The sequence below is a fragment of the Juglans regia genome, chromosome 15, assembly GCF_001411555.2.
Source record: "Juglans regia cultivar Chandler chromosome 15, Walnut 2.0, whole genome shotgun sequence".
Classification (NCBI taxonomy): Eukaryota; Viridiplantae; Streptophyta; class Magnoliopsida; order Fagales; family Juglandaceae; genus Juglans; species Juglans regia.
This window is the reverse complement of record NC_049915.1, coordinates 13,825,624-13,845,006: the sequence shown is the minus strand read 5'-3', so window position 1 is coordinate 13,845,006 and position 19,383 is coordinate 13,825,624.

Sequence of the window (19,383 nt, the reverse complement as noted above, 5' to 3'; positions counted from 1 at the left end):
TAGTGATTGAGATTTTTTACTGTTGGGGCATAGACTTCATGGGCTCATTTCCTTCTTCTTATGGTCATTTGTATTTCCTAGTTGTTGTTGATTATGTTTCTAAATGGGTTGAGGAAGTCCCTTGCAAAAACAATGATCATCAGATTGTTTTAAAAATTTTAAAAGAAAATATTTTTGCAAGGTTTGGCATGCCAAGAGCCATAATCAGTGATAATGACACCCATTTTTGTAACACACATTTTTCAGCCTTAATGAAAAAATATGACATGCATCATAAAGTTTATACCCCTTATTATCTTCAAACTAATGGACAAGTTGAACTAGCCAATAGGGAAATAAAGAACATTCTTGAGAAAACAGTTAATCCTAACAAGAAGGACTAGTCACTGCATTTATCAGATGCTCTTTGGGCATACAGAACTGCTTTTAAAACCATTTTGAACATGTCTCCATATAGACTAGTGTATGGTAAGACTTGTCATTTGCCTGTTGAGTTAGAACATAGGGCATATTGGGCCATTAAACAACTCAATTTTGATACTGACCACGCTGGGATTATGAGACAATTGCATATGGCTGAGTTGGAGGAGCTACGAAGGAATGCTTATGACAACTCTAAACTGACTAAGGAATGGATGAAACACTTCCATGACGAACATATTCAGCGCAAAACTTTTGTACCTGATCAGAAAGTGTTATTATACAACTATCTTTACACTTGTTTCCTGGCAAATTTAAGTCTCGATGGAGTGGTTCATACGTGGTAAAAAACTGTTTCTCCCCATGGTGCTGTGGAAATCCTGGATCCTCATAATGGTAACATTTTCAAAGTAAATGGTTAAAGGCTCAAGTCTTTCATTTCTAATATTTCCTCTGAAGAGTTCACTTTCCATTTACTTGATCCAAGCAACAATCCAACTGTGGAGTCCGGTGATTAACTTTCTTTGCTCTTTTATTTTGTTCCTTTGTTTTTTTTTTTTTTTTTTTTTGTTACTTAGTTTTTCTGTTTCTTTCTTTTGCTGCTGATTTAATCTCCAATTAGGTATTTTCTTTTTCTTCTCCCATTTGTTTTTTTTCTTTCTTCTGATTGAATGTTCTTCTCTTTATTTAGCTTCTGATATTTTCTTATCATTGAGGACAATGCTAATATCTACTGGAGCCGGAGGGGTGGGGAGAGAGAGAGTTTAGTTTTGCATATCTTAGGCACATGTTGATCCACCCATGAGAATTCTGTTAAAAAGTAAAAGAGAATTAGCATCTTTATTTCGAACTTGAATGCTTTGAGTTGATCTGTTGGAGTCATGGAATACCTAAAATTTAAGATTTTCTCTTGAATTCAGACATTAGGTCAGAATGAGAGTTTATCCATTCTCTTTAGTTGCTCAAACCAAGGGAAGTTTGTTGAAGTTTTGCTGGTTACTGAACAACACACACATACCCAGAGTACCTAGGTTTACACCATTGGGCCATTACTTGTTGATCAAATACTTCAGTTGTTTAGGACTCTAATGAACCATATCCTAATGACTTAGAAAGAAATCTGACAAAGTAATAAAGAAAATGAGAAAAGAGACAAGCCAAGGATTTGAAAAAAGATAAAAAAAAAAATAATACATACATACATACATACAAAAGTTTTACTTTTGTATAATGGAAAAGACTGTCTATTACCAGGGCTTCTTAACATGTAAGAAAGAATGAACCTTTTAAAATGTGATAGCGTGAAAGCCGCTACTACAATGGTTTTGAATTACAGTAAGATCATGTAGTCTTCTTTGAACAACTGTTGTAGTTAAAACTTTTAATGTCTCTTGGTAGCCAATTCTGGGAACTTGACCTCACACCCACGCACTTAAGGCAAAGCAAAATCTTTGTACATTCATTCACCCTAGTTGACTGACTAATCAATGTATAAACCTTTCTATTGATACTAAGCCTCTGTTAAACTCATTTTCAATGTTCTTAAACCCAACAGGTCTAAATTCGTGGCATGAATTTTTGAATTTAAAGGAGTGTCAGATAGTAACCAACTCCTTCTATGTTGTTAGTCACTTTATTTGCTAGGGACTAGCAAAAAGTCAGATGAGGCGTGTGATAAAAGGGAAATTATGTTGTTATAAATACACTTACTACACCTAAATGAATAAGTTTTATTTGTAAAAAGAGTATTAAATAAACAATGTATAGCAGTTGGGCTATTAGGATTTATAAAGACGGTTTACCCATTAAATAAATAGAAGTGGACTCAGTTTTGTGGACTTAGACAAATGCGGGCTTAACTCTTATATGTGCATTGCAAATTATAGCCCACATAAGCTAACCTAAAGGAAAAGATGGGAAAGTTCTAGACACGGTCACGAAGGGCAAGAGAAAGAAATGAGGAAGGGAGAAACGTTTACGGGAGAGAACTGGAGAAGGAAGAATTAGTGGCGCAGAGAGAGAAAGAGGAGCTGGAAATAGGTATAAAAAGGAGCAAAGATACCAAAGAAAGAGGGTCGGTTAGGAGCAAAAGTTTGATTTCTGGTTTTACATTCTGAAGTGAAACATTGAATTTTTTTAGGGTTTTTATTTTGTTGTTCTTCCACATTCGCAATGTGGAAGATAGACTAAGTCTGAAGCTTGGGTTACGGTAAAAACTTCTATTTGTCCTCAATATCTGCTAGATTTTTAAATGTTGATTTCTATCCTTCACTTTGTTGAAAACCAGATTCTGAAAATTGAGAGTTTGAAAGATTTACTTGCTCTTGTTCTGTTGTTGGCACAATAGAACCTTGAATTAATCAAGGTTTCTTTCAGCCGAATGTTAAAGTAAATTGATTGAAGTTGCTACAATGAGGAATTTTCCACGTTTTAGCACAAAAACTCTAAACGTCTATTTCCAAATTATTAATGCCTTGATTGGGTTAGTGATTGATGAGTGGTACCCAGGAATCCTTGTGGAGTGTTGAATCAAAGGAAGTACGACCTCGCAATCCAAGTGTTTGTTAAATTGTCTTCGTATGGTCTCTTGTTTTTAAAACCTAAATGCTTTTCTAATATGAAGTTGATAAAATTGAAATTACGATTGTTTTACTTTGATTGCTTTACTTTCTTGAGTTTTAATTCTTACTGTTTAACCCAATTTCCCAACAATTGTGAATCTGAAATCCTCCATGCACAACCATACATTCCATTGACAATAAACAGTTCATTGTGTAATAACCATTTTCGTACCAAAAGAAATTATGCACTTGTCTGGATATCCAACCCTTTTTCTTTACATCTTGATTTCTAAATTCATGAAGCATAGAATTGTTTGAGACACTCTTGTCCATGAGGAAATGACCTTGGGATTTCCCTTTTATTACACCTGATCCACTTCTATACTTGGGAGTGATAATTTGGAGACCATCACTAACCCAAAGGCATACGAAACATGACATTAACAAATATAATTTGTTACTTAAGATATAAACTATAAGCTCTATTTTCCATCGTAATTTCAAACATGCGCTAAGACTGGCCTAACTGGCCTTCTCGTAAAATCATGATGGATAACATCAAACATGATAATAGATCTAGTACTTATGCCATCAACTCTTTAGGTGCTCTTCAAAGTCGATATAAGAAAGCTTATGATCATGTCACTTGGGCAGTCCTTTTATGTGTTGAGGAAATGTTGCGTTATTCCCACTTGACAACCTCGACGCTACATGAATTGCCGGGAGATGGAGAAATTTAGGCCTGGTTTGATTTTATAAATTATCTCATATCATCTTATCTTATATCATCTCAACATCTAAACAATATTCAAACAGAAAAATTTTAAATTTTAAATTTTTAACTTTTTCATCTAATCATTACAATTTTCTCAAACTTCTAAACAAAATACACAAAATAATTCAAAATTTTCAAATTCAAAAATAAAAATTATATTCTAACCCTCTTTTAACATTATATATTTTTTGTTCAACTTATTCTCTCTCATTTCTCAAAAAACTATAAAAATCTTAACTCAAATCATTTCACTACTATTCATATATTTCTCATCTTATCTCATCTATATAACTAAACGAGGCCTAATTGCAAAACTTTGCATACTTGGGGAGTAAATTGTAAAAATTTGAAACTGCGAGTGATTTGCAAATGGACTAAAACTCAGGGATCTTAGATTTGAAATTCTTTTTAATTAAGGCCCACCATCTAATTTTCATTAGTGTTTTTAATAGAAAATAGAAGTGACATGTAATGTGTTAAAATAATAATAAGAATTTTAAAATCATATAAAATTGAAAAAAAAAACACTTCAATTAAAAGGTAAAATAAAAATAAAAAATTGAAATAATAGAACAAAAAACCTATGCCTACCCAGTAACCTAGGTGAGGCTTGGGGGTAGAACTATTCATTCGGGTCGGCCTTTTTTTTTTGGCCCGGTTCGAAATCTGGATAATCTGTTTCTGGTTATGGGTTCCGTCCCGGAACAAATCTGGGCCGGTAACCGCATAGGGAAATCCAGGTACAAATTTGGGTATCTACTTTTGAAACCCAAAACCCAGGTTTAAATGGTACTCAGGTTTTTTTTTTTTTTTTTTTAAATCTCTCAATATCCAAACAACGTTATTTTATGCTAATAACCAAAAGGGCCAAAACCCTTCTCACTCGAATCACTCCTTCCTTTAGATCTATATATATATTTGTGTTGAGCTTTTGTAACTCTTGGAGTATTGTATATTCTCAACTTGTGTTCAAAGAGTGTTGGTTGCAAGTCCTTTTGATTCTATCTTGGTTTTTTCTCGACTGGTAGATAGTGGGGTGGTTTTTTCTCGACTGGTAGAGTGTTTGATTCTAGCTTGATTCTAGATTGGTAGATGTTGTAAGTATCAGGTTATATTCACGAATCACGACTAGGGAATGGAATTTTAATATAAGTTTTTCTCATGAATCAATAGTACAATTCCTTTGTCTTTGTTATAGCGTGAAAGAATAGTAGCATGCTTTTAGTTGTAACCCCCAAAAGCTTTCTGGACAAGGAAAAGAGTAAACCCACTAAATTAAAGAAAAAAGACCCTTAACCAACCAACATATAAATACAGGGTTTATTTACAACACATAACTGGCCCTCATTTTCTAGTTCGGAGCACCCTTTAGGTTGCCTAACTTGGTTGTCGTTTTAGGAGATATAAGAGAGGAAGAACTGACCTGGTTGTCCCCCGGGATAGGGCCTACTACATAGACATCATTCTGGGAGGAGAGAGGAAACGTGGTGGGGGGGCCAACCTGGAAACTGTCGTATCCTTTACTTGCATACCAGCTAAAGAGGGGGAGGTCTCAAGGCTTGCTGCATTTACCAGAATTGGTAAGGCAGATTGAACTTGGAAACCAAGGTTAGCACCTTTACCATATTTAGACCCAATCAACTAACCATGTCAGAGCTCCCGAGGTCAACTTGCTCTGAGGCTGAGGCAGCTGCCCCCTTATCGTCATTTCCCATCCCAACTTGCTCTGAGGCTGAGGCAATACCTCTTTACTTTAGACTTGTTTTGGTTCCAATTGTCTAAATCTTCAAACCCTCCCTCCTTCTACTGAAATTATGGACAGCTTTTGGCTAGGGGCCGACCCTTAACCATGGACTGTATTGAGCTGGTTGCCCTTCCCTTGATCCTCCATTAGAAGCAGAACTTGGACACCTTAGTTTAACATGCATAATGACACCACATTGAAAGACATTGGTAATCTCTCATATTTGAATGAGATCCAGAGATGTTTCTCACCCATATTTAGAAAACGACCTCTAGCGAATGGTTTTGAAATATCAACTAATACCTTCACTCTCAGGTAACTACCCCATGCCATACCATTAGCATCAACATCTACCGTGATCACAGAGCCTATAGTTACACCCAATCTTTCTCCCATGGTTTTGTTCATCCTAGCAAACGATAGATCATGAAGCTGTATCCAGAAGGGCTCCCTAGTAAAAGTGATATCCTTGGGGGCAGTGCAACCTACACAATCTTGAATGCACACTAGGAACTTGTCAAAGGACCAGGGATGTCCCAGAAGGACCCTGTGTTTCTTGGTTGCACTCTGAAACTCTACCAAGAATATGTTCATACCAATCTCCTTAAAGGTTGTGTGTCCCTCAACCTTCCATACTTTTCCCATAGTAGCACATAATGCACCCCTATTAACCTCTTTGTCAACAACGACAAGTACTACAAGACATTTCTTGCTGCTTTCTTTCGATGTCAGGACTAGGGGTGTAACTGGTCCGGTTCGGTCCAGTTTTGAACAAAATCTAAGACCAAACCGGTATGTACCGGTTTTGTATTTTTCAAAACCGATTACACACCGGTTACCCTCTTAAACCGATACTTTCGGTTTCCGATCCGGTCTGGTCCGGTTTTCTGGTTTTTTTAAAATTAAAATTTCACAATTTGTCATTAAAAATTTGTTTATAAAAAAAAAACTTTTAGTAGTAATTATAAGTATTAGTATTAGTTATAATCTTTTAGTAAAAACTTTTAGTATTAATTATAAGTATAATTATAATCTATAGTCTATATTAGATTATTAGTATTATTTATAAACTTATATATTAGTATTAACATTTAATGTAATAATTTATAAATTATAATATAAAATTATTTCATATATATGTATATATATATATATGAAATTATAAATTAACATTTAATGTATAAATTTATAATTATATATTATATATAAAACTTATTTATATTAATATTTAATATATATTTAAAATATTTTGTATAAAACTTATATATAAAAATATTTTTTTTTATTTTTTTTAATCAACCGGTCCGGTTCGGTCCAAAAAATCTCAAAACCGGAACCGGACCGAAACTGGCCGGTTTTTACATTTTAAAAACTGGTTCCGAACCGGACTACTTCAAAACTGGTAAAACCGGTCCGGTCCAGACCGGTTTTCCGGTTTGAGTTTACACCCCTAGTCAGGACTTCCTCCTCTGAGATGAGGATTTCTTGTTTTTCCTCTTCTTTAAGTCTAATACCCTCGTATAAACTAGAGAGTTACTCCTCCATGGCAAACATAAATGACCTTTCTAACTAACCACTATTCAGACGAGAGTCTAAGAGAGTAAGGCTCTATGTTCTGTAAGAACCATAGAGAGAAAACACCCCACCTTTCCTAGAGAGAGAGGGGACCCCAACAAAGCATGAAATTAAACATCAGCATTTGATGACAACAAATAGATGCAAGACATTATTATAAGAGTAATCTACCCAAATATGAATTATTTAAGAAAATTCACGCATTGATCTGATTGCATCCAGAAAGAGAGAGAGAGAATATTCTATTCTCAAGTCAATTGTAGGGCACTCCACCTACATCACTTAAATGGTAAGATTTATTCCTATATTGAGTGAAGTCTGAATTTTATTAAAAAAAATGGTAAGATTTGTTTAATTTATAAGATTCAAATTTTAAAATTTATGTTCCAAATCAAATTATTCCATATAAGTACTTTACTATGTGTATTTTACACACCGACTTAAAAATATAATTTTTCATACTAGCATATCAGTCATAATTAGAACATAATTCGACCATTCACTAGTATAAAATATATGAGATACGATAGATCCACCGAAGCTTTCTACCGACATTTTGTATCGGATTATTTTTTTTATTGTTTATTTTTACTTAATGGTCAAGAAAGTGTTTTTTAATAAGCTTTTGAGTTTTTTATTTTTAAATTTTTTTAAGTGGATTTAAAACTTAAAAAATGTTTGAAAAAAAACACAAAAATAAAAACTTGCACTATTCGATAGAAAAAATCGTTAGCAGTTTTAGTGTTGAGCCTTTGTAACTCTTGGATTATTGTATATCTCAGCTTGTGTTCAAAGAGTGTTGGTTGTGATTCTAGCTTGTTGGTTTTTTCTCGACTAGTAGTGTTTGATTCTAGATTAGTAGATGTTGTATAGTATCTGGCTATATTCACGAATCACGACTAGGGAATGAAATTTTAATATCTATTTTTCTCATGAATCAGTAGTACAATTACTTTTTCTCTGTTATAGTTTGAAAGAACAGTATCATGTTTTTAGTTTTAACCCCCAAAAGCTTTCTGGAGAAGGAAAAGAGTAAACCCTTAAGAAAAAAGACCCTTAACCAACCAACACATAAATACATGGTTTATTTACAACACATAATGTGTTTTTAGTTTCATATATTTACATTATATATGAAAAAGAAGAATGAAAATGATAGTTTGGAAAAATACAGGTTGATGGTTGATGGAATGGCATTCCTGCTTTTGTTACTACATGGAGAAAATCCTTTTACGCAACTTCCCTCCATATGGCCGGTTCCCCTGCCCACTAATTAATTAGCACTAATTAAAGTGAAAATGAGGTTTCAAATAGAACACGCATTCTGAGATCCATGTTTCACTTTTAAAAAACCATTTCTTCTAATGATTAGAAAGATTGTGGCATGAAAAAAAAACCCAAGACCACTTTTTTCTTTTTTCTTTTTTCTCTCCAGTGTTTCGCTCTCAACCATAACCCACACAAAGATCCTATCTTCTCCGCCCAAAACGGGGTGGAGCTTTGGCTCTTCCCTCCCTCCTCTATCGGGCTAGTCCAAAAAATGTGTAGCCCCTTTTTTCCGGTCTTTATTTTGTTTTCCGTCCATAGCAAGGAAAATAGCCGATCTACTACTTTCTAGAGCCCAGCGACCACCACACGCCCCACACCCCACCACAGGATTTCCCAGCCGCTGATCCTTCACGGCAGAAGAATATTGTCAAACGGAGCGGTGCGTGTGACACATGTGCGGATCAAAGCGCAAGTGAGATCCACGTGCCATTGCACAAAGATGCCGCCATGCGCGGCATTTCTGGGGCCAGCAACCTTGGATTCTTCAAATCCGACCGACTTCAATACTCCTAGTGTTGTGCGTGTTCCCCACACGCCACCACAGTCCCTAACCGTCGTCCTCCAGTGATTCGACGGTTCTCCTGTTTTCTATCTACCTATCTTTTCGCTTATCCTAACCAAGGATCATGGGAAAGAAGTAGTGGAAGTCTCCTATAGCCAGCCCAAACTAGCAAAATGTAGCACAAATCTCTTCACTGCAACTTTCAGTCGTAGTATCACAGTCCGTTTATCGGACTGTATCAAAACCGCTTTAAGCGGCTTCCCCTTATGGGAAATGGGTGGGGGTCAAGTCATTGACTCCAAATTCCTTTTTTTTTTTTTTTTTTTTTTATTTCTTGTGTTGTATTTGCTAGTTTGGATTGAATGTTGGGGCCTCCCACCCTGTTGACTATTGTAACATGTAACTGTTAAATATATTTATAATATGCTTGCTTAGAACAAAAAAGAAAAAAAAGGATTTTTTGGCATGTAGTTAATTCATACAATAACATGGAGTACATAACTGAATAAGTGCCAAATGAACATTATACCTTTTTATCTAGTAATGATTGTGCTACTTTTGCTTTTTGTATGCACCCAATTACATACACTAGTCACAGATGTATATAAATGCCTAATTCTATATATAGTTTTCACAAACTTTGTTTTCATTTTTCAAATTAATCTAAAATGCTAATTCTTAGGAAATGCTCAACTGAATTTTCACATCATAAAACAAATATTTGATTATGCTGATCTTGCCAATTTACCTAAAGTCCCTAAAAAGTAAGCAGAAAAATGAACACATGAAGAACTACTCAAGTTCAAAGACTTCTTCTAGCTTTTTGTTCAGACTCATCAAGCTGGAGACGGACAGATTCAAAACTGTTCATTTTATGCTTAGCGCATAAGCTCTGCAGAAAAAAGCTGGGGGTGAAAAGCATTTTAGCCATAAAAAGAGACTATTTATAATGTTTTTGGTTTCCAGGGCTGCCTAATTTATTTGATTGCATTTGTTTAAGAACACAAGCATATAATTGATCTTTAAATCGATTGTCTAGGTTTGTTAACATCCGGTTAATACAGATGATCTTAGTGTGCAAAGATTTCTCTTTTATATATATATATATATATATATCCTCTGTCTTTGTGTTAAAAATTTTGCATACATTTTATTGTATTTGACCTCCTTAATATATCCAGTGCTTGTTTAGACTATCTTGAGCCTCTTTATTGGATCAAATTATTCTCTGTGTTTTTATTTCCTGTGTTCTTTGATTTTGTTGTAACTTTAACAGATGGAATAAAATACTATGAGTTGTAATTTTGGTACAACCCAAAGGATTGGTGGCGACTCCTATTCTAATCTAGTGGATGTAGAGAAGCATGAGACTCTTCCAACCCCTTCATCCACACATACACAACACCCTACCCGTTCCATCTCACCTTTATCCAAGAAATCTAAAAAAATACCTAGCAACCAATCAATGGTATGGGAACACTTTACTAGAGTGGAACCTATTGACTGTGATAACCTAAAAGCTTAGTGCAATTATTGCGCTAAGCTATATAGTTGTCACTACAAGAATGAAAATTTATCCATGATACATCATCTCCAGAATGTATGTGAAACTTCTCCTCTTAGAGCTAAAATAGTTGGAAAAAGTCAAGCCTCCAGTGTTAAGAGAGATGCGGAGGAAAGAGTGTGTAGCCCACAAAGTCTAGTGAAGTATGATGTAGAAAAACTTAAGGTGTCAACCACTATGTTTTTTATTAGGTATGAAATGCTTTTTAGGGCACTAGTGGAGCACGAAGGATTTGTTGAGTTTGTTGCTGATTTAGAGTCTCGATTTACTTTTCCATCCCGAACCACTTTAAAAAAAAATCTTATTAAGCTGTATAACGAAAAAAAGATACGGCTAAAGAAATTTTTGGATGGTCAAAGAATATGTCTGATCGCTGATACTTGGACATCGGTGCAAAATATTAACTATATGTGCATTACCACACATTTTATTGATTGCAGTTGGAGATTACATAAAAAAAATTATCAAGTTTTGCCAAATTCCCAACCATAGGGGCGAAACTATTGAGAGGGTGTTAGACTTGGGGTTGCATGATTGGAAGATTAATAAGATTTTGACCATTACAGTTGATAATGCCTCCTCTAATGATGTTGATGTTGATTACATGAGGAGGAGGAGGATAAATGATAGTGATTGTACCATATTGGGTGGTGAGTTTTTTTCACATGTTGTTTGTTGCCCATATATTGAATTTGATTGTTATGGACGATTTGAGAGATGTCTATGAATTTGTAACAAGGATTAGAGATGTCGTCAGATATGTGAAGTATTCACCTTCAAGGTTTGCCAAGCTCAAGGCTTGTGCGGTAAATGAAAATATTAGTGTGAGGATGATTTACTTGGATGTTCCTACGAGATGGAACTTTACATATTTGATGTTTAGTATCGTTGGAAAACACAAAAAAACCTTTGAACACTATCATATGTATGTAGATAATGAATTCGTGAACTCTGCTAGTAATGATTGGAACAAAGCATAGATTTTTGTAGAGTTGTTGAAAATTTTTTATGATATTACATTGAATATTTCTGGTTCTTTGTATGTGACTACTAATGTATGTTTCTAGGAACTCTGCATAATTAAAGATGCATTAAATGACATGTGCACGAGTCATGATATTATCAATAAGACCATGAGCGTAAATATGAAAAATTAAGTATGAAAAGTATTGAGGTAGCATAGATAGGTTCAACTTGATGATATATGTTGTTTTTGTACTTGATCCACGATATAAAATGGTGTCAATGAGGTTTTGGTTGAAACAATGCAAAGATGATGAGTTGGCAGATAGAATAGAGGCAAATGTTAAACTCTTGTTAAGCCGCTTGTTCATTAAAGACGAAGTTGGCAATTGATTAAATAATGGTATTCATGATTCAAGAGCAAACAAGAAACTTGGTGGCCATATTGAATGTGGGTTTTCTTGGGTAAGGATATGTTTCCCGTTAACATATCTTGGAAATGGTTACAGAAACCTACTTGTTGTAGTCGCAACTGCAGTTGGCCAGATGGTACATGCCTTTCTCGTTGCATATGTAGTTATTGAGTTAATGCATCTTTCTTATATGTTATTTATCTTCCAAGTCATAGTTCTTAGCCAAATGTCTTTTTTTTTTTTTTTTTTTGTCCTTCTGATTTTTTATTGCATTATGTTTGTAATAGGTAACGTTTAAGGATCCTGATTTAGCTAAGAGAGCTTGTCAAAATCATCATCCTGTGATTGATGGAAGAAGAGCTAATTAATGGAAAATTTATGGTTTTTTGCAGACAATTCGTTATGTATTGGAGTTTGATTAAATCAATGTATATGTTTTGTAATATTCTTAGCAAATTAGTTCAAACAATGTAATGTATAGTGAATTACATGATGAATATTGAACATTTTCTTTTATATGAATTTAGTTAAAAAGTTGATTAGTTGTTTATAGGCGTATAGCTTTAGCTATTTTTGACATAAATTTAGTTTTCCATTTTGATATATTTTTAGTTTTCTACATATTTCCTTGAAAAAATTATAATAAAATATAGACTTTTAGATTAAAAAAAAATGTTTTCAACGCTATTTTTTTCTTGAAAAAGAATTAATAATATATAAGCTTTTGTAAAAATAAATAAATAAATTGGGTACAACCCCGGAACCCGAATTTTTGGATTTCAAAAACCGGATCGGGTATAAACCTAGGCCGGAACATGGGTGATCAGTCAAACCGGGTATATTTGGATACCCAGTCCGAAACTTGGGTGAACAGTCATACTTGGAGGCTACACCAAATAGCGCTTATCTTAGGCGACATCCCAATTTACAGCCCAGGCTGTATGCATGGGTTATAACCCAAGTAGCACGACTTTGCTGCCTTGTTCGGCCATTAAGATCATGCCGTTTTGAGTCCTTGGACAACTCAGGTAGCCTTGGTTTGGTCAAGGTTGCGGCACCCTAGTTTCGTTTTTCCCCAAAAATGATGTACTTTTTATGTTTTTCATTCGAAAAATTCTATCCACTATACTCTCATCTCAATATGTAAAATGTGGCACATTTATCACCATTGAATAATTCTATATAGCATTACTCTTTTTATTCTTAGATATTTTTTAAGTTTATTTTTTAATATAATTTTTATGTTTTTAATATAGAACCCAATGAACTAAAAGATAAGAACATAAAATTCAGACATTGATTAAGTTGGGGAGACCAGTAACAATCGTCTAAAATTCAGAACCAGCCACCGGATTCTGGAATTGGCTAAAACCGGTGGAAAATCGGTTAACAGTGGTCAAAATAGGAAAAAAAAACTATGATATACATTTATAATATATATATTATATATGTGTAAAAATATCATGCTCCCTAATTTCGTTGTTGATATCAAATGGCTTTGGTATTCAAATACTTTTTTAATTATTCCTCCTATAATAAAATCATATAATAAAAATATGATAATTACCGAAAATTAAAATGGTAATTTTTTTTATTTTCAATTTTTATTATGTTAAACATAGAAATAAAAATAGTTACATTTTAAATGACAAAAAAGGGTTGGGCTACGAGGGAGTAAGCCCCGTTCAGTTAGCCCAAAGGACCATGTGAATAACTGTGTCATCGGCCAATGTTCGTCGGTGGGAAAATCCATTAGGCTCCACACGTGTCTCTGCCCGTCACACGAATGCGACTGAACTCCCCATGACTCGACGATTCTCTCGTTTCCGAGACTGCATTTCTGCATAGATGGCCCGGGGACTTTCCGGGGCCCGATAGTTAGGCCCATCCACATCTTCCTTCGTAGCCCGTGCTTAGCCCAGTACCGTGGCAATACCTTATAAAGGTACAGAATTACCGCAAAACTTCCGATGTGGGACTGAGATTCGCTGTCGAATACAATTAAAACTTTATAGGTCCAGTGTTTTGTGCCACTCTTGAGTTTTGAGTTCCATATTGATTGTGTTTATTCTATGAAAAATTGCTTATTTTCTCATGCAGTTTAAGAATCACAAATAAAATATATTTTTCTTCTAGATAATAATTATAAAACACAATTCCAAAATGCAAAACACATGTCCTTTTTTTTTAGAAATAATATTTGCAGTCATAAAATACGCAAGTACCGAGCACTTATTTTAAAAAAATAAATAAATATAATATCTGCATAAAAAAAATAATTTTTTAATTATAGACTTCACTTTTTTTAAAAAATAGTACGCATCGCTTGCACAATCCATGACTGTATCTAACATTATTTTTTTTTTAAATCTAGCATGCACTGAAAAAGATGACAAATCCAAAATTTTCTACCCAAACACACCATAGCATATGAAAATTTGAACTCGTCATTCCACTACACATTAAACACATGGGATGATGACATTATTTGATGATCCATTTAGCATCTTTTTAGGTAGATGGCTATTTTCATTGGTGTCATCGAAGTCTTAGGTGACCCATGATGGCTATTTTCGCTGCGTTGTATCATATCATTTATGTCTCCTTGTTGGCAACTAATTATCTTTTCTCCTAATCATAAAAATTATTTGCCAAAGCGAAGTGCTATGCACCATCTTCTTTTTTTTCTTATCATTCTTTCATAATTTTCTAACGTATCATTAAATAATTATAAAACTGTTTATCATTCATTACTTATTATTCAATCGTTAAATACCGAACAATAGGATGATGGATAGAATTTTTCTTTATCAAACGCCAACCGATTGATAGTTTACTATTTAGCTTGACCCTTTACACTTCATGATCCTTACTGAATCCCGAACTCTTAATTAGGACATATAACAATCATAAAAAAGATTCACATATACATATTACTATTTCACAATTTTTATACAGCTGCTTAGATCACTAATTGCTACATGTATTAGGTTGTGGGGTTCAGTTTTATGTGATTTTTATCATGTTTATAAGCTGGAATTAGTGGAGTGAAATTATTCATAAAGTCATGACATCTCTCTCTCTCTCTCTCTCTCTCTCTCTCTCTCTCTATATATATATATATATATATATATACATATATATATATATGATGTAACCACTAGATCTTAGGGTTCGTCTTCCTTTAACATCAAAGCTTTTTAAGACGAAAGAAGAAAAATACAAACGACCAAAAACAAAAACAAAAAACAAAAAAAATCTTGCTTCTTGATCTCTTGTTGTCATGCGGGAATGGGGACCAGAAATTGGTGATGAGTAAGATCAGTGTCCAGTACAGCAGGGCATTAGACTCCTATCCCCATCCATATTAATTTGTATGTTGTTGTAAGAAATTCTTTAGATAGATGTATATATAATTGTGAAAAATCATGATATTTACAAAGTTTATTACTTAATATCGTGTACTTCGGTGTATATGAAAAAAGGTTTTTCTAACGCTCAAAATCGTAACAAATACTTTCAATAATCATTACATTTGATCAATTTCAACGATTTTTAATTCGCTGAGTTTTTTACGAATTTGTAACATTGAGATAATTGTTGATACAAAATAAACTAGGCTCATAAGTCCTGTGTGACCATTGTCCATTGGACAATGTCAAGACGGATTGTAAAATAATTATTAACATCAAAGCTAGAAATAATGCTATTAATTCTTTTAATCTTGGATTTTGTTATCATCGATCACATCAGTCATCAACTGATCTAATACGTTTTAAGTAATTTCATATATCAACTGACTTTGAAATGTGATATATCAACTTGAGTGATCATAGAAGATGAAATTCAAATGAAGAACACCATTTCTCTCAATATGTCTATGTCATATTTTTCTAGCTTTCTAATGGTCTAATGGTCAGGTAGCTAAGCTAGGGGGACCATAAAAGTGTTGGCAAGCAAATTAGAATAGTATCCCCATCCATATTTTGTGTGTTCGTTCTCTCTCTCCATGTCTCTAAGACAAATACATATACAGACACACGAGACAATTAAGAGCGGTACTACTCTTCTACTCTGAGTGTACCGCTCATTGTTACCGCTAGTTAAAAGTTTCTTTTTTATTTATTTTTTATTTTTTTATTCATATTTTTTTAACATCTTAAAAAATTTTTAAAAAATATAAAAAATATATCAATACACTAATAGTCAATTTCTTAACTATTAAGTAAAGAAAACAATTAAAAATAAAATAAAATACATAATATGTCAAAATGAGGGAGTAAATAGAGTGGACAAAGTAGCATTTTACGACAATTAATGTTGTGTATGCATATGTAATCTTGGTGGGTTATGTTTTTTTTCAAAATATATAATGAAGATGGCAAAAGTTTCCCTCAACATGAGTCACTGAAGTGGGCACCGACTACAAATCCATCCTTCAAATTTTCAAAACCCCTATTATATATACATTAATCATGCTATATATTGCTAGCTATAACCAACATGATCTTGAGGGTTTTTGTACTATTTGGTTCCAATAGTGCTAACTGCGGCTAGCCATGATCATGGTGGAGGACCATTTAGCCTCAGCTTATTAAGCAAAAATGTCTTTTTTTTCTTTGTATTATTTTCTCCTCGGCAATGTACAATAATAAAATAGGAGTATCGCTGAGGATAAGAGTGACTTCTAGATACAAAATACCTAAAAATACAACTCATTTTCAAATTAGACATGACCTAGGCTAGTCTTTTTAGTTTAAGCAATATATAGGCCGTCTAGGACAACTTGTCTCTGGCATGAATGGGAGTTCTATATGTTAGAGATGAAGAGCAAGGACCACAATAGGTGATATTGAGGTTACAATCAATATCACTTGTTAATTTTTGTTAAAATATAAAATAAATAATAAAATTTATATCTTTTAATCAGTTTAAATTTTTGAAATAAGTAGTGATTGCACATGGTATCAGAGCAAATGTCTTGAGTTTGAACCCCGGCTCTACACTTTACCCTGTTTAATTAAATATTTCATGTGTTGGGCCACCTATTAAAGAAGAGTTTGGCCCGCAAATGAGAGAGAGTGTTAAAATATAAAATAAATAATAAAATCTATATCTTCCCGTCAACTTAATCTTTTAAAACAAGTGGTGATTGTACAATTTCAGCCGATCATATTAAATCAAGAATTCGATATGATTATTGTCCTAATCACTTGATTTGATATCATCTGAAACACGTCTTATATTAATGAACAACAATATTATATATATATATATATATAATATATGAATATAAGTACCATTAGACTATATAGGAACACTGATTGAATTGGGAAAGAAAATCTAGAATCATTTTTTATTCATTAAAGGAGTTTCTTTGATTTAATTAACATCATTATATTATGAGTATTATTATTCATAAGCCTCACACATCACAATTTTTTTAAAAATTTTTTTTTTAAAATTGTTTTTGGTTTTATTTTTTTTAAAATAATTGAATTATTCTACTCATCATCCATATACCACATATTTAGGAAAAGAAAAAAATATAAAAAATGTGGTGTGTGATGTATGAGGCTTATGAATAGAATTTTTCTTATATTATATTTTGCATATTGGCTTATTTGCTTGGGAATCTACTAATTATGCTATAATATATATATATATATATATATATATTATTAGACTCTATTTTACTAATTTTTTAACGAAATTAAATCCACAAGAATTAATGTCAGTCAACAATTGGACCAATTACTTGTAATAGATGAAGATGTCCAAAACTTTCCAACTCAAACCGATCTGTCAAAGCGACATTCCGACGCAAAAAAAAAAAAAATACAAAAGAGATGAGGTCTAGAGGCTTTGAAATTCCTTACCCAAACCACGGACGGACGGACCAGAAACATTCTCCAAGATGAAGTATTAAAATAACAAGCTTTAGATAGACCCTATACTTATTATAACGATAAAATACAATATCGAACTTCGACCCATGATCCGATGAAGATTTTCATATACATTTTTAAAATTTTTTTTTTTTAATATTTTGAGCTTCTTCTTTCAATTTTATTTGAAATGGTTTGAATGGACTCGTGGGAGACCCACTTAAAGGACATCTATCCTTTTTTATATATATCGGAAAATCTTTTTAAGACAGGACCTTTCGGATCCATTCCTAGAAAGTAAACTCCGGTTAGGTAAAAAGAAGAAAGAGTTGCAAGTATGAGAAGGTAGAAAAAGGCAAAGTAAATAGAAAACTATTTCTCACATGGAACTTCACTGTATCCCAACTTCGAAGATCAGGTTCTAAATCCTTTTTTTTTTTTTTTTAGGTTTTAATCCTTGTGGATCCAGACATTGACCCCTTCAACAAGATTGGTTCTAAATTAAGTGGAAGTTTAATCGTGTGTATATAAGCTCTTAGGGGCTTTGTCATTGTGATTGGCTCCTGGAGGGGACAACCTAGAGGAGCTTACACTTAAATCATGTGGGATGGTTGGATAATAACAGTTAAGACTATATTTTAAATAGAAAAAATGATTTGTTCAATTTTAGGGTAGGTAAATCTCGCACATTTAAAAAAAAAAAGATTAGATAAATTTTGAGCCTATATGAAAAAAGAACCCGTTTTTTAAAGATAAACCTCATTATTTTTTAAAAGAAGTGTACGAGACTTATACATGATAAGATTGTATCTAGCTTCACTCTTTAAATAGTTTCTAAGTTTGTTAAAATTTTAAATTTGACCATAAAAAATTATCAATCCTTGTATATTTATAAACAGGTCCTTTTTTCATTTTCTTTTTTTGCTTTTTTTTTTTTTTTTTCTTTTGTGTTAATCTGAGTGTATATACTTTTATTTAAGATTACAAGCATAAATTTGTTTCCCACTTTCACACTTTTGCTTAGAAACCATTGGGATTTACATGTATATTTCCCTGAAAAAGGAAAAATAAATGAAGAAAACAGAGGAAGGCTTGGGGCCAGCCACAACTTGATTGGTTGGGGCCAAAGCGAAATATGTTGGGTTGCATGTGGAAATTGGTCTGTAAGCAGAAAATCAAGAAATGGTGAATTTGCTCGATATCGCTCAACATGTCACTCGAACGAAGTTCAACCCGTGAGTTCACTTGATTATCACGCGACAGTAGGCTCGAGCGAGAATCAAACCCTAATGTTCGTTTGAGATACGCTCGACATACTGCTCGAGCCAATGTTTATTGGTTGTTCGCTCAAGACTTGCTCGTTATGTCGCTCGAGCGAAGAACGCAGCTTTTGTCAGATTAGGATTTCCAGCGCCGTTTATCATAAATATGTTATATTTGACTTGTTTTGTATAAATTTCAGCATATTGTGAGAGAGAATAATTGTCAAGTAAGTATATATTGTGTAAGATAGCAAAAAGCCCTAAAGAGTGTGAGTTAAGATTGAATGATTGTAATCTCTTCTGTTTAATAAGATTTCTGCACTTCTGTAAACATAAATAATTTGTCGAATCACGTATATTATGTGTCGTATACTTGATCGTATTTGC